The following is a 12941-nucleotide window of genomic DNA, read 5'->3' on the forward strand; positions in this document are numbered from 1 at the left end:
CCCTTTGCCCTGAAAATGACATTCTGAAGAAAAGGACCTGTGTCCTGTGCTCTTTCAGCTGAGAATTGCTGCCTGAATATCTCCAGAGCCCCTTTCTATTTTTGCTTTCATACCTCCTTTCAGAGGTCTTTCTTTTCCTGGAAAATCTATGTGAAATTCTCAAGCTGCCTCGGACTCAAAAGATCTAATAAAAATAAGATTTATTAAGAGCAGAGGGAGGAAATCAGATTAAAACTGAAGAAACAGCTTGCATAACTGATCTCCTATACTCAGCAACTGCTCAGGAAGTGCTCGGTCCGCACACATTAACTGTTTTGTGGAAGTGCTTTTCAGCCTGATAGCCAGAAAAGGCAGGCAGCAGTCTGCAGAGTGTGACTTCTCTGCAGATATGGCCATTAGTTGCACAAAGCCCATCAGTGGTCAGCACCAGATGCCAAGTTGTGTTTTGCTAACCCCCTGTTAACTCAGTTTTCCTAGCGCTCAGGAGGAGCAGACTCCCCTCCAGCCACAGCAGAGGACCGCAGGCGCAAAGACCCTCCTTACCCCAAAAAAGCATGAGTGCAGTGATAGCAGATCATCCTAGTCTAAATAACGCAGCCCATGGGAACTTCTCAGCAGCGTGAGACTGAATGGCTCACAGGAGAGGTGGCATTGGTGAAACAGGGTGTGCTGGGGGCAAGGCTTGCTGGGGCTGTATCTTCACCACACCACCCATGCACTTACTGCTCTGACCTGCAGCACTCACCTAGTCCTACCTCCTGGAGCTTCTGTCTTCTCACAGCAAACCAGTTAAGCAAAATTTGGTCTTGTTACTTGGATTGATAGCTAAGGAGAGCCCAAGGCGCTGCAAGAAGTGGTCTCAGTGACTCAGACCCTGGCACTTCTGAGCCATCACTGAGCCTGTGCTCAAGCATGGTACGGGGGCAACGGCATGGCAGGAGGCTTTGCCTTTTAGGTGTGAAACATAATTGAGGTTGTAAGCAGTCATTATCTTATTCCCCTTATGCTTTCCCATCCTTGCTGGCTAGCTGCTGCCTGGCTGAGCTCTGCATCCCCTGGGAAGCAGCACTTCCTCTCAATAATTGCTTCACACCTACCTCACCAGTGAGCACAGCCCTCCCTGGCTGGGAGATGGGAGAGCTGTCTGCTTTCCCTCCTTCTCCTGGGTGTTAAGCTAGACAAGTCCCTCGTGGGAGAAGAGTGAGAAACTCCAGTGTTCCCCCTCACTATGAAGGGAGGAATATTCTGTGGTTTATATTTTTCTCATTTGTGCATGAATCAATTTTGTTTCTGAGAAGAAGTATCATGGAAGAGAAACACACCAGGACATGCAACAGGAGGCGCATGAGACACCCCTCAAACTCTTAGCAATCCCCAGCATCTTCCAGCATGGGATGCTAGATGGCCAAAATAAAGGAATGCCTTGCTTGTGTTTCCAGTCGCACTTCACATCACAAAATACATCCAAGACACAACAAGTCTCTTTTTCAGAGAAATACCATAGGTCTGCCATAGATTGCAAGCTCCACAAGATGTCTGTGGCCTGCAGGCTGCAGATCCAAGACCCTAAGCAAGCTGGTACCAGGAGAAGGCTGCCATGGTCAGGACAATTCATCTGCCTGCAGACGGTTCCTACCAGGTCCTCAGGAAGAGAAGAGCCTGTAGTTGGAATGACACATGGGGGAAGGCTGCAGGGGTACAGGTTGAGCAGCCCTGCTCCGGGGAGCAGAGTGATGCTGGACATCTTCACCACTGGCTTTGAACCTCCATGGAAGAATGTCTCATGGAGATGCTGGAAGACTGTCTCATGGAGATGCTGGCAGACTGTGAAGAAACCCCTCAACAGGGGAGGGGCCTTATGTGCCAAGCAAGTTGTGTTATTCAAAGGCTGCCTGTTTGGGTTCCTGCCTGCTGCAGTGGGTCCTGGTCCCTCCAAATTGAGCATTGCAGTGCTATTTGGCTTCAACTGGAGCATGGTGTACATCAGGTCAATGCAACCTCCTCAACTTAAACAAAGGAGACTGAGGATGTCTTGATTATAGCAGAGCAGAATACACATTCTCCTTATTTATAGACATTTAGGACAAGAGTTATTATAAATCATGCAGCCAAGCAGTCATTTCTTGCAGCTCTCACATCCCAGACCAACTAACCATGTTCATATTAGCCTCAGCAGTTGACAACCATAGCAAAGAACTTGCAGAAAGAATAACATTTATGAACATATCAAAATGATTCATAATGGGCTATCAAAAATAGCAAGAGATGAAAGAGGCAGCCTACAGATAAGCCGTTTTGAGATCCTTGGTAATTCAGAGCACTGTTTTTAAAAGTCAAGTTTTAGCTATCACAGATCTGTCCCTGCTGCTCTGCAGATAACAAGGTGGGCTGTTCTGATCAGGGTGAGAGCTCTCTTCCACCCAGGGCTCTTTATTTCACTCTGGCAGCTATCACATAGATATTGAAAAAAGCTCTGTGTAACTCCCACCCACCTTCCATCTCCTTTATGCTGCCAAAGCGACAAGGCTGAGCACACAGCAAATTCCGCCTTAGTTTCTATGGGCTGGTTCTGCTCAGCACTGCCATATTCTAAGGGTTAATTCTGGCACACAAGGGTAGTTGGTCAAGTAAAGTGTGCGCACCCCCGGGCAGTTTGCATAGTCTGTCAGGCACTTGTTAACACACTAACCCATTCATTTTTTGATGAATTTGCGGCATGTTGGACACGAGCCAGAGGCTGAGCTGGGAACAATATTTATTTCTATCTGCACACAATAATTCATGTCTGCCCAAATCACAGCCTTTCCCTAATCCACAGTATTTCCAAACATTTGCAGTCCCCTCAGCTGATTAGCATTGGCTTGGCTTGGCCCAACCTAGTGGAAAGAAACGCAAGGCAGTGAATGCAGCTGAATGCTTTGATTCACTGATAGAGGCTGACATTTCTTCCCTGCCTGTTCTATCAGTCCGTAACGTAAAGATTCTTCTGAGATGTGTTTTGTGCTGTGACAACAATATGGAATATCCAGTCCTTATTCTATGAGAGGTATCTTGCCAAATACCCATCTGAACAAGAGGACAATAGGTTTGTGTGCTACTGAAACCAAGTAAGAGCCTGCAAACATTGCTTCTTGACAATCATTGTCCACAATTTAGGAGTTGATGGAGCTGATATCATCAGCTTGATGGATCACAAAGTTTTCATAGTATAGTTTTCCAGCCACTATGTTAAGCTACAGGAAATATAAACCATGATATTTAGGTTGAGAACTGTACAGCATTATAGGAGGCTACTGAAGATTGCTTAAAAATATCCTCCATATTTCCTAAATGTATGAAGAAAAAAGAAGAAAAAAAAGAGTTAAAAATCTAGATTCAGAGGTTTGTTGGATAGGCTTGCAAAGTATTTGGAGAAAAATGGAGGTTGGGTGCAAACAGGTTTAGCGTTCATTAAAGCTGGAATGACACATACTGAATTTGGGTATGTCCACCACATGATGTGGTACCTAGATGGTGGGGACAGACTGGCGATTGTGGAAGGAGAAAAACAACCTCTGAAACAGCACATGCCTCTCAAAGTCCTCCCAAGATCAGTGTCATCAATCCTGTCACATAGAGAGGTAAATTAAGCTCAGAGTCACCCAGAATACCATGAAAGAACCTCTATGCTCTGTTAGACCATTTCCCCATATTTATAACTACGCTGGTTTTAAGAACCAATAATCACAGGACTGCCCTATCTGGGCCTCTGAGAAAGAGACAGGGAGGGGATGGCCGTGCTTCACAGGGTGCCATCACCCAGGTAAGAGCTGCAGCAATGAAGAGAAAGGGTTTTGCACAGGAAAAACTTTTCCACTTGTCTGTACCAAATATAGAGGCTGAGTAAAATCAGCCTGGCTAGCATTACTCTTTACCTAGTCCTACACTGGTTTGTCAAGGCTCTGTTTGTTTTCAAAACAGACCAACATGACTTATTTATATGTGGTTGTAGCCCAGGTCTTTTGGTCACATCCTCACCTTCAGGAGACCTTTGTAATTTTCCATTCAGGCCAAGTAATTTGTCTTTGGTATTTTCAACCAAATTCTTCCTTATTACTGTAAAAATGAGTGAAGTTTAAGGCTGATTTTGTTACATGAGGAAACTTGAAGGAGTTGCATCTCTAACAGCAACTTTATCTGACCTGAATTTGGTTACTGCATAGTTTAAACCCCTTAGGGGACCTTCATTACGACAGCATTAAGGAAGCATTCTGAGTTTTTTAAATCCTTGTAAATGGTCTTTTCAGAACTATAAATTCAGCTTTTTATCATAAACTTTCCCTTCCTAAATAAAAAACCTCTCAACTTATTTCACCCTATTTCATGACAGTGTTTTAAAATACCATTTAATACTCTTGAAATGCACTGCAAATCCAAGTTGGGTGTCTATGGGCTGTATCTGGGAAGGAATGCTCTGATTTTGGGGGCTGTTTTTTTATTCTCATTACGTACTACTTGAATTAAGCTCACCCCCTGCTCTCACCAGGATCCAGATTGCATGGCACCAAGTGCTGTATAACAGCACAAGATACAGCCTGGGCCATAGATAAATAAAATCAAGCAGATAAAGCCAAGGGAAGTGCTCTTGTCATTGCTTTACATATGGGGTGCAAGGACATGAAGAAAGGAGCTCAAGGCCAGGTTGGACACAGCGGCTTGGAGCAAGCTGCTCTAGTGGAAGGTGTCCCCTCCTGTGGCAGGGGTTGGAACTGGATGAGCTATAAGGTCCCTTCCAACGCTAACCAGTCTGGGATTGTATGAGTATTCACACTCAGTAACTTCAGGCACCAAATGCAGAAGCCTGAGCTCAGAGGACGTTTCTCCTCCATCATTCTGGGGTTGTTTCCAGGTGTTGTTTGCATTGGTCAGAGGGGGAATGAGTGGCACAGAGGTGAGGAGCCTCAAGGAGGGGATGTGAGAGGGGAGACCGCAGCATAGGTCTGGCAGAGGTGGCAGGAGGAAGCCCACCTCCAGCCACAAAGGAGTGTCTTGGAGGGAAAACCTCTGCAGGGTGCATCTCTGTCCTGCACAAACAAGGGTGCAAAGCACACTCAAATGGGACACAATCAGCTGGGTGTGGAGGAGAAACCTTTCTGACTTGTCCTGTAAGGAGTTTAAACACAGCTTTCTTTTCATTTCTTCTCCTCTGTCCTCCACACACATTTGTAATTGTTTCTCTGTTCCAAATATTATGAGTAGAAACTAATCACCCAGGCGTGCAGAGTTTTGTATATTAAATACATATAACAGTAACTGCTTGTTTAACAATAGCCTCAAGGAGCACCTCTATACCCTGCATGGGTGTGTGTTCAGTTACATCTCTTTGTGGCACATTGTGCCGCAGCTCTGGGTGCCTATCCCAGTGCTCCATCTTCCCATCTCCTGCCTGGCACTGCCATGGATGCGGTGTGACACATGGGTGTCTGTGTGCGACATGTCCAACCTCTCCATCTGCACACGTATCTGCTAGGAGGGCACAGAGCAGGTAACACTTCCTGATTAACCTGGGTTTAAGTCAAGAATCTGTGTTTGGAGGCTCTCACCCCAGCTGCCACTTGGCTCCTGTGGTTTGTTCAATGGTTTGGAAGCTTTTTCTCTGTTAAAGAGAGGACCTGAGCCATCTGCCGAGAGCAGAGCTGGGCTGTGGTGGTCCCCATGGCACGGCCACTCTCTGAGCTGGGGCTGAGCACAGGAGGAGGATCACGGGCTCCTGCAATGGAACTCCTAATTAATTGTCCTTACAGTGCCGCTTTTCCTTATTTTTCTTGTTAACGACTGATGCTTAAGAAGGGAGCTCAGCAGCTCGGCCATTTCAGAGTCCCCATTAATTTAATCTTCCTCCTTATTTATTGATGGAGCTACTTTCTCTCCTGCCTTTTGTGTCCCCATGATGTATTTCTAAAAGCCTTTCCGATGCCTCTGGGAGCAGTCACTCATTCGCCTGCCCTTGCCGTCTCCCTGAAAGCCTCCCCTCCTCAGCAAGACTTGTGCTTGTTTCTGCATCCGCTCCTCTTTCCTGCCAGAAAACTTCATGCTCTTTCCAACTTTCCCACCATCTCCCTTTTCTGCCTCGTTTGCAGCTCCTTGGTCATTGCATTTTCCTCTTCCCATGTAAAAGCATCCTTAAGGATGGGAGCGGACTGGCACAAAGTGCCTTCCGTTTGCAGGGATTTGGGCTACCTGACAGCAGCCGTGTCCTACTTTCTCCTGGACCATCGCTCACCCTTTCATTTGGAAAGGTTGTCCTCCCCAGCACACTGTGTTCACCAGACTCCCCAGGCTCCCTTGTCTGAATTCTAATACTCCTACGCCTGTATTACAGCATTGTAACAGTTGCAGCCATTTAGCATTAATTAGCATGAATGTAATTTAGTTCAGTCCTTATGGACCTAGTGGTGGCCCAGTTCTGATACGGATGGCACAGGCACAGCAAGAAACAGTCCCTGTCCCAAAGCATTTACACTCTACAGATGAGCCAGAAGGGAAATATCTTTTCCCCATTATAACAAAGCAAGAAGAGGTTTGTGGGGGAGTTCAGAATCACCTCTAATGGCTGAGCTCCCATGCAGAGCCCAGTTCATGGCCTTGCTTCTGCTAATCCTCCTTAGGAGAGTCGTCCTGGGTCACAGGGGGACAGCAAGCCCTCTGCCTACGCATGGGTACGGCGCTGCCTCCGCTCCACCTCTGCCAACCCGGCTCCCTTGGCAGAGCCAGCCCTTTGTTTCTGCTTCCTGCATTTCAGAGATGCCAGGGAGGCTTCTCCGTTTGCTTGAGTTTGAGATTTCTCTCTTGGATCCGCTCCCCATCCTGCTGAGTTTTGTCCCTTCCTAATCAAACAGCCTTTCAGCGCCATGACCTTCAATTAGGCCAAGGTGTCCCGTGCCTTGCTCAGAAATCCCAGAAGCAAACTGATAGTCACTGAATGCCTCTTTGCTGTGTGAAGATAAGCTGTAAGCCAGAGCTGGAGAATATTAATACCTGCTCCAGAAGGAACAGAAGGTTGTTTCTTAGCTGAGTGAAAATGGGTTCAAACATGTGGGTGTGTGACCAGATGGGCTGGGTGTGTTAGGAGCACACACTTGCTATAGAAACTTCAATATTTTCTTTAAGGAGCAGCAACCATTCATCTAAAAAAATAATGCCACCAGGTTTTTGCATATAAACAGGAACAAAGAATGGTAAATAATGGTTCAGTACCTCCCAGCTGTAAGGAAGCATCTCGGCAGTGCTCACAGTCTCATACAGCATGTCCCTGGGTGAATGCCTACATCTCAGAGCCAGGACTGGGAGACCATATGTTGTTGGTGACATTTGATTTCTTCCATGTCTTTGTGAAAGAGATTTCTTTATGATGCTGTTTCTATGGGGATGTAGATAACGGGTCCTGTCTGCTGGCTGGAAAACTTCCACCATGCATGGCAGAGAAGGACTTGACCCTGCTCTAGAGCAGGCTGGGATGAGGATGGTTTCCACTTCTACCCAAGGCATTAGGAAAGCTTCCATTCCATCACAATATGAAAGAAATACAAATTCAGAGGCCTCAGAAAGCTGGGAAAGACAACCACTGCTCACCGGCACCTCCAGGCACTCAGAGTCCCTCTATGTGGCAAGGAGAGTATGTGGTTCTCTGGCCTCCTCATATACATTCATTTCCCCTTGGATGACTATGAGCAACTAACAGGGGTATAAAATGCAGTGAATTTAGGCTGGATCTGATCTCCATAGTTAGTTAGAAGCCCCTTTTGCTGAGGTCAGTAAAGCGTCAGAGGGGAAAACGCATGTAAAGCCCTTAATGATCATTTGCACAGAGAAGATGTATGAAAGACTGTCCTGCAAACATGCCTAGTAGTGCTTTACGGCTGGTGCAGCCATTTATACCTGTGTAAGGAAGATAAAGTAAACCAGCACCGTCTCCAAGGGGTAACCTAATACACTGCAGAGAGTCAGTGTCACAAGGAGAATGCAGGAAATCTACATGGAGCCATTTATCATTGGTTTATTGCATCGTCGGGGCTGAGCTGGAGCTAAAAAAACAGGGGACTTCAGAGTTCATGGCGATGCACCTTGGGAAGTGTGTGAGATTCGGACTAGCTCAGCTCCTTTGGTGTCCTTTCATTGCTCAACTTGCAAATCAGGCTGTGGGTTCGGAAGCCTGACTTTGGATATTCATTTTTAAATGGACCAGCCTGAATTCCTACCAGAGGCAGAGAAAAAAAAAAGAGATTGTCTGCCCTGGAAAAGAGCCATTCAGAAACAATTTCCCCTAAAATTCTCACCACGGGTGATGAAAATCCACAGCAAAGGGGGGGAAAAAAAGAAACAAGATGAATTAATGCTCTTTTAGAAAACTTCTTACAACTGATTTCTAATGAGGCATGGCCAATGTTGTTGACACGCAATTGGATCAGCTTCAACTCCTGTGACGACTGGTTGATGAATGGACAAATTCCAGGGCTAGAGACAAACGCTGCCTTCCTCTCCCACAACTCAGCACTTCTCCCACAGACTACTTAAACCTCCACCAGAAATGGCTTGACTTTATATTAGTAGTTTAATTAAAAGTTTCCATACCGAGGTCGCCTTTGCTCTCGCCAGCCTCTGGATGGGGAAATGAAATGCACAGCGACAGTGGAAGGCTTTGAGCTGGTTTTATGGGAGAGCTGCTAACCCACTCCACTGGTGTTTACAGCACACTCACTGTGCCATAACTGGCATGGTGGAAGACTGAGGCCAATGAAGAGGCTTTGCCTACATAAAGCAGCTCTCTATAAACTCAGCTGCAAATATATGTATTTATTTATATCCTAAGATCTTGCCACAAAATATAGAAACAAGAGTGGCATTACTGGCAGGAGCCAGTAAAGTCTTCTGTTTTTGCAGATTGGATGTCACTGTGCTTTCTGGGGAGAAGACTGAAGGTTTAACCCATATACATGCAAGGGATGCATCTATATGGGCTAAACCTCACTTCTTTCTAGCACTGGAGCCTGGAGTTCCTCATGCCTGTACGGCTACAGGCAGGCACGGCTGCAGATCTTAGCACTCAAACCCCAGCTCTTGGCTGGAGGGAACCAAAGCCTGAGTTTAGAGCTTGCTCTTCTGAGCCAAGCCACCCAAAAAAGTGACTGTGCAATGCTCTGCTCAGCTCCCTCTAGGAAAAACCAAACCAAACCTCATTTAGGCACTGGAACAAAAGCAAATGAAATGCAAATCTGGCTTCAAAGGAGTGTGGGAAACGGGGTTGGTTTACCAACATCTCAAGGGTTTAGGCTGCTCAGAAGGGATGTGGGCAGCCCCAGCTCAGGTGTTCTGTGTGCCAGAGGCATCTGCACCATGTAACTCCCCTCCTGGGGCAGTCCATGACTAGTAAGCTGTAGGGTCAGTCATATCCTTCTGGCCTTTGTCTCAGTGACCAGATACACACTTTGCAATATGTGGAACTGGTCCCATTGATGGGATGGAAGGAGCTTGCCTGAGCATGCATTAATGCTCTCCTTGTGGAGCCCTGTTATGGGAGAAGACAGTTCAAATCTCAATCAGGCAGTCGTGGGAACTGAACCTGATCTCCCACGTTCCTGATCTGCTGCAGGGAAACGGGAGATTCCCCATCCTTCACGTAGGTTTTTGGGCACATGATATTCCTGTTCTAAGCAGGAATGTTTGAACTCTGGGAACATGGTTGAAGCCACACAGCTTTTGTAGTTTGACTGGGGCTTTTTTCCCTGGTCTCTACGTGGCCTAGCACTTCCCATCTGTGTTGGCAGAGGGGGAGAGGAAGATTGTGATTTGGGGCTGAGGACAGGCAGCCCCAGTGATACACAGCAAAGCTGCTCAGCACTGGGGGACAACTCAGCTTGCCCTCCAGTGTGAGGGGACAAGCCATCTCCAGGGCAAGGAGGTCACGGAATCATAGAATGGTCACTCTTACCTCTCCTCTCCAAAACCCCTGCTAGGGAAATGCTTTCCCCTTCCTTGCCATTCCCTGCCCCAAAGCATGGGGCTTTCTACTTTTGCAGTTGAAGCCTGTACCAGGACCCCATTGCAGGCAGCAATCAGGAAGCCCCTTGAATTACAGCTCAGGGAGCTCAGGCAAGCACCATCCTCACAAGCTCTCCCTCTGCTCTCCTGGCGCAGCCCAGAGGGGACAATGGGTGACCTGCAGATGGAGAAGTGGCTGAGCTGGAGCAGGTTGTGCCTGCGGCAGGGAGGGCTCCTCTGCTGCCCTCAGCAGTTTCTCTGCTCCAGGCCTGTCTTTGCAAGTCAGGGCTTTTTAGCCTTGATTTTCTAAGTGGGCAGCTGAAATGTATGTATTTTGTTGAAGTGCAGATTGCCAGTGTTCCCCAAGGGGCAGGGATCCACCTTCCCAGGATCTTATAGCAGAAACAGTGGCAATACAGTACCAGCAAAACCATGAAGCAGCAGTCTTGAATGCAGGGGAAGCCAGGGTGATGCTGGAAGGAAACTGGAATTCTGCCTTGCCTCCCTTTCCCCTTTAGAACACTGGGGACAGAGTGTTCAGCATTTTAAATAACAGCAGCTTGTCCTTATCCCAAACCAAGCAAAGCCAATGCAGGTAAGACCTCCTGGCTCTATTAGGTACTGTTCTGGCCATTGACTCAGGCTGAGAGTGGCCGCTAAGTGCTGCCTGGTGGTGGACAGTCACTCTTCAAAGACATTGTGCCTGCAGTGGCTGCATCCTGCTACAAGATGAGCCCCATCTCTGGCAGAGATGGAGCTCAGTGTGATCACCGATGCTATGAGCAGAGGAAAATCAGGCTGCTTGTTTGAGCCCGTAAGGGGAGATTTAAGATTCTCATAGACAGCCCGGTTTGAAACTCCTGGCTATAGTCTGTCGTGCTATCAACCATGCACTTTTTATGAGCATTTTACTCATTTCAAAAAGCCATCTGGGAGGGAAGAAATTATATATCTATATAAACATGATCTAAGGAGTGAGCACATTACAAATGGGAGCTGGGTCGAAATAAAACCTACTGCAGCGCTTAAGGACTATTCTACATAGATTCACACAAAGCTTTGCTATTTCATAAAACATTAAAGAATTTAAATGACTTTAAATACATCTGTAGAAATACAGGCCATATTTTATTAAAGGTGTCAGGTCTGTCTAATCTCTCCTGTGTAAGATGTTCATTTTGCAGGAGCAAAGGCACAAAGATCATTAAGACCATCTCCAGTGCTAGTGAAGACAGCCTTTGCCAGCTACCAAACTCTCTCCTCATTAATACTTTAACATTTGGGGTAATGCTGAGAAACTGTCCTTTGTCACAGACACCAAAGAGATTAGTAGTAAATCTTTTCAAAGAGAGCTGCTGCATCCTTAGCATCCAAGGATTAGAATTTAAAACTGAACTAGTTCCAGTGTGAATGGCTGAGCAAAAATAGCCATGCAGCGGGACGCAGCCACCAAATGTGTTCCCATCACCACTGAGACCTGGGAAACGGGGGTTGCTGGCCTATAAATGTAGATTTGGGGTTTCTTGTGACTCCAAAGGCTTCAGCGGCAGACAGGATGCTGGGCTAGACAGATCCAGTCTGACCCAACATAGTAATGTTTGCACTGTGGAAAACAACAAGGTAAAGCCCTCAGGACAGGCAGGGTACAGAGGAGCCCTAAGGGCAGATTGGGAACAGTCGCCTTCTGTTAGGGATAAATCTGACCTGGTGCCCGCAAAAAGCAAACAGCAAAACCTTCAGCTTTAAAGGCAGATGCAGAAGCAAAAGGGAGTTGGAGTGTAGAGTGAAAGTGTCAAAATGTGGAGGCTAATTCAGAGGTAAAGTGATAAAACCAGCATAGCAGCCCCCGGAGCTGCAGAGGCACGGGCTCTCCCGACATCAGTGCACGCAATGGGGCATCAGCAACAGCAGAAGGGCCCAGGGTGGGAGCAGGAGGGAAGGCAGACAAGGTCCTTGCTCCAGATAGACATTGATCTGGGCAGATGTGAAAGAGCTGTAGGAGGTACACAGGAAAGAGGTGGGCAAATAGAACCTACCAACAACACTAAATAGTAACAGCATTTGAAAGTGTGGCACAGGAGGATGGCCCATAAAATCCCAGACTGGTTTGGGTTGGAAGGGACCTTAAAGCTCATCCAATTCCAACCCCTGCCACGGGCAGGGACACCTCACACTAGAGCAGGAGATGCTGGAGGTCCCTTGCAGTCCTTCATCCCCTTTGGAGATCAGAACAACAGGCTGAAGTCACCCAGAAGCTGCTGCAAGGTGTGCACACAGAGGCTCACTCCATCCAAGCTAGTAAATCATTCAGCATCAGCAGAAACACACACTGTGCCAGAGTAAGCAGATTAATACCTTCTTCTTTTCATTACAAAGAAATAGTATTTCCAGAGCCACCCACATGGTGCATTTGTTGCTGGCATTTACCCAGTCTGACCCTTTTCACTAGAAACAGGAAACACTGGAGCAACTTGCATCTCCCCAATGAACCATTGCAGTTTCCCTAACAGGGACAAGCAGGTTAAATAGAGACACACTGATATCCCTACCACAGGGTTTTATAGTCCTCCCTAACAAAAGAGTACAAAAGCACACTTAACATCATCCACACACCTCCTTTTTTCTGTTTGCTTATGAGAATGTCAGATGCATAAATGTGTCCCAAAGCTAACTTTCATCCACACAGCCTGGCTGCTTCCCTGCCTGTACCTTTTAAGTGATGGGACTAGTTATCATGTAGTATATTTCCCATCTGACAGCTATGATTTCATCCACCAACCTGAAAGAGGGATAATTTCTTTAGCATCAAATTATACTTCCTGAAATTGCCAAGGTTGGGTAGGGGTGCAGATAACAGCAAACGGACAGAAGGTCTTGGATTTAGGAAAAATACCCACTTGTTAATCAACTCTAACAGGGATAAT

This window comes from Pezoporus occidentalis, unplaced genomic scaffold (genome assembly GCF_034315485.1).
Source record: "Pezoporus occidentalis ecotype Australia unplaced genomic scaffold, CSIRO_AGI_Poc_V1 ctg62, whole genome shotgun sequence".
Lineage (NCBI taxonomy): Eukaryota > Metazoa > Chordata > Aves > Psittaciformes > Psittacidae > Pezoporus > Pezoporus occidentalis.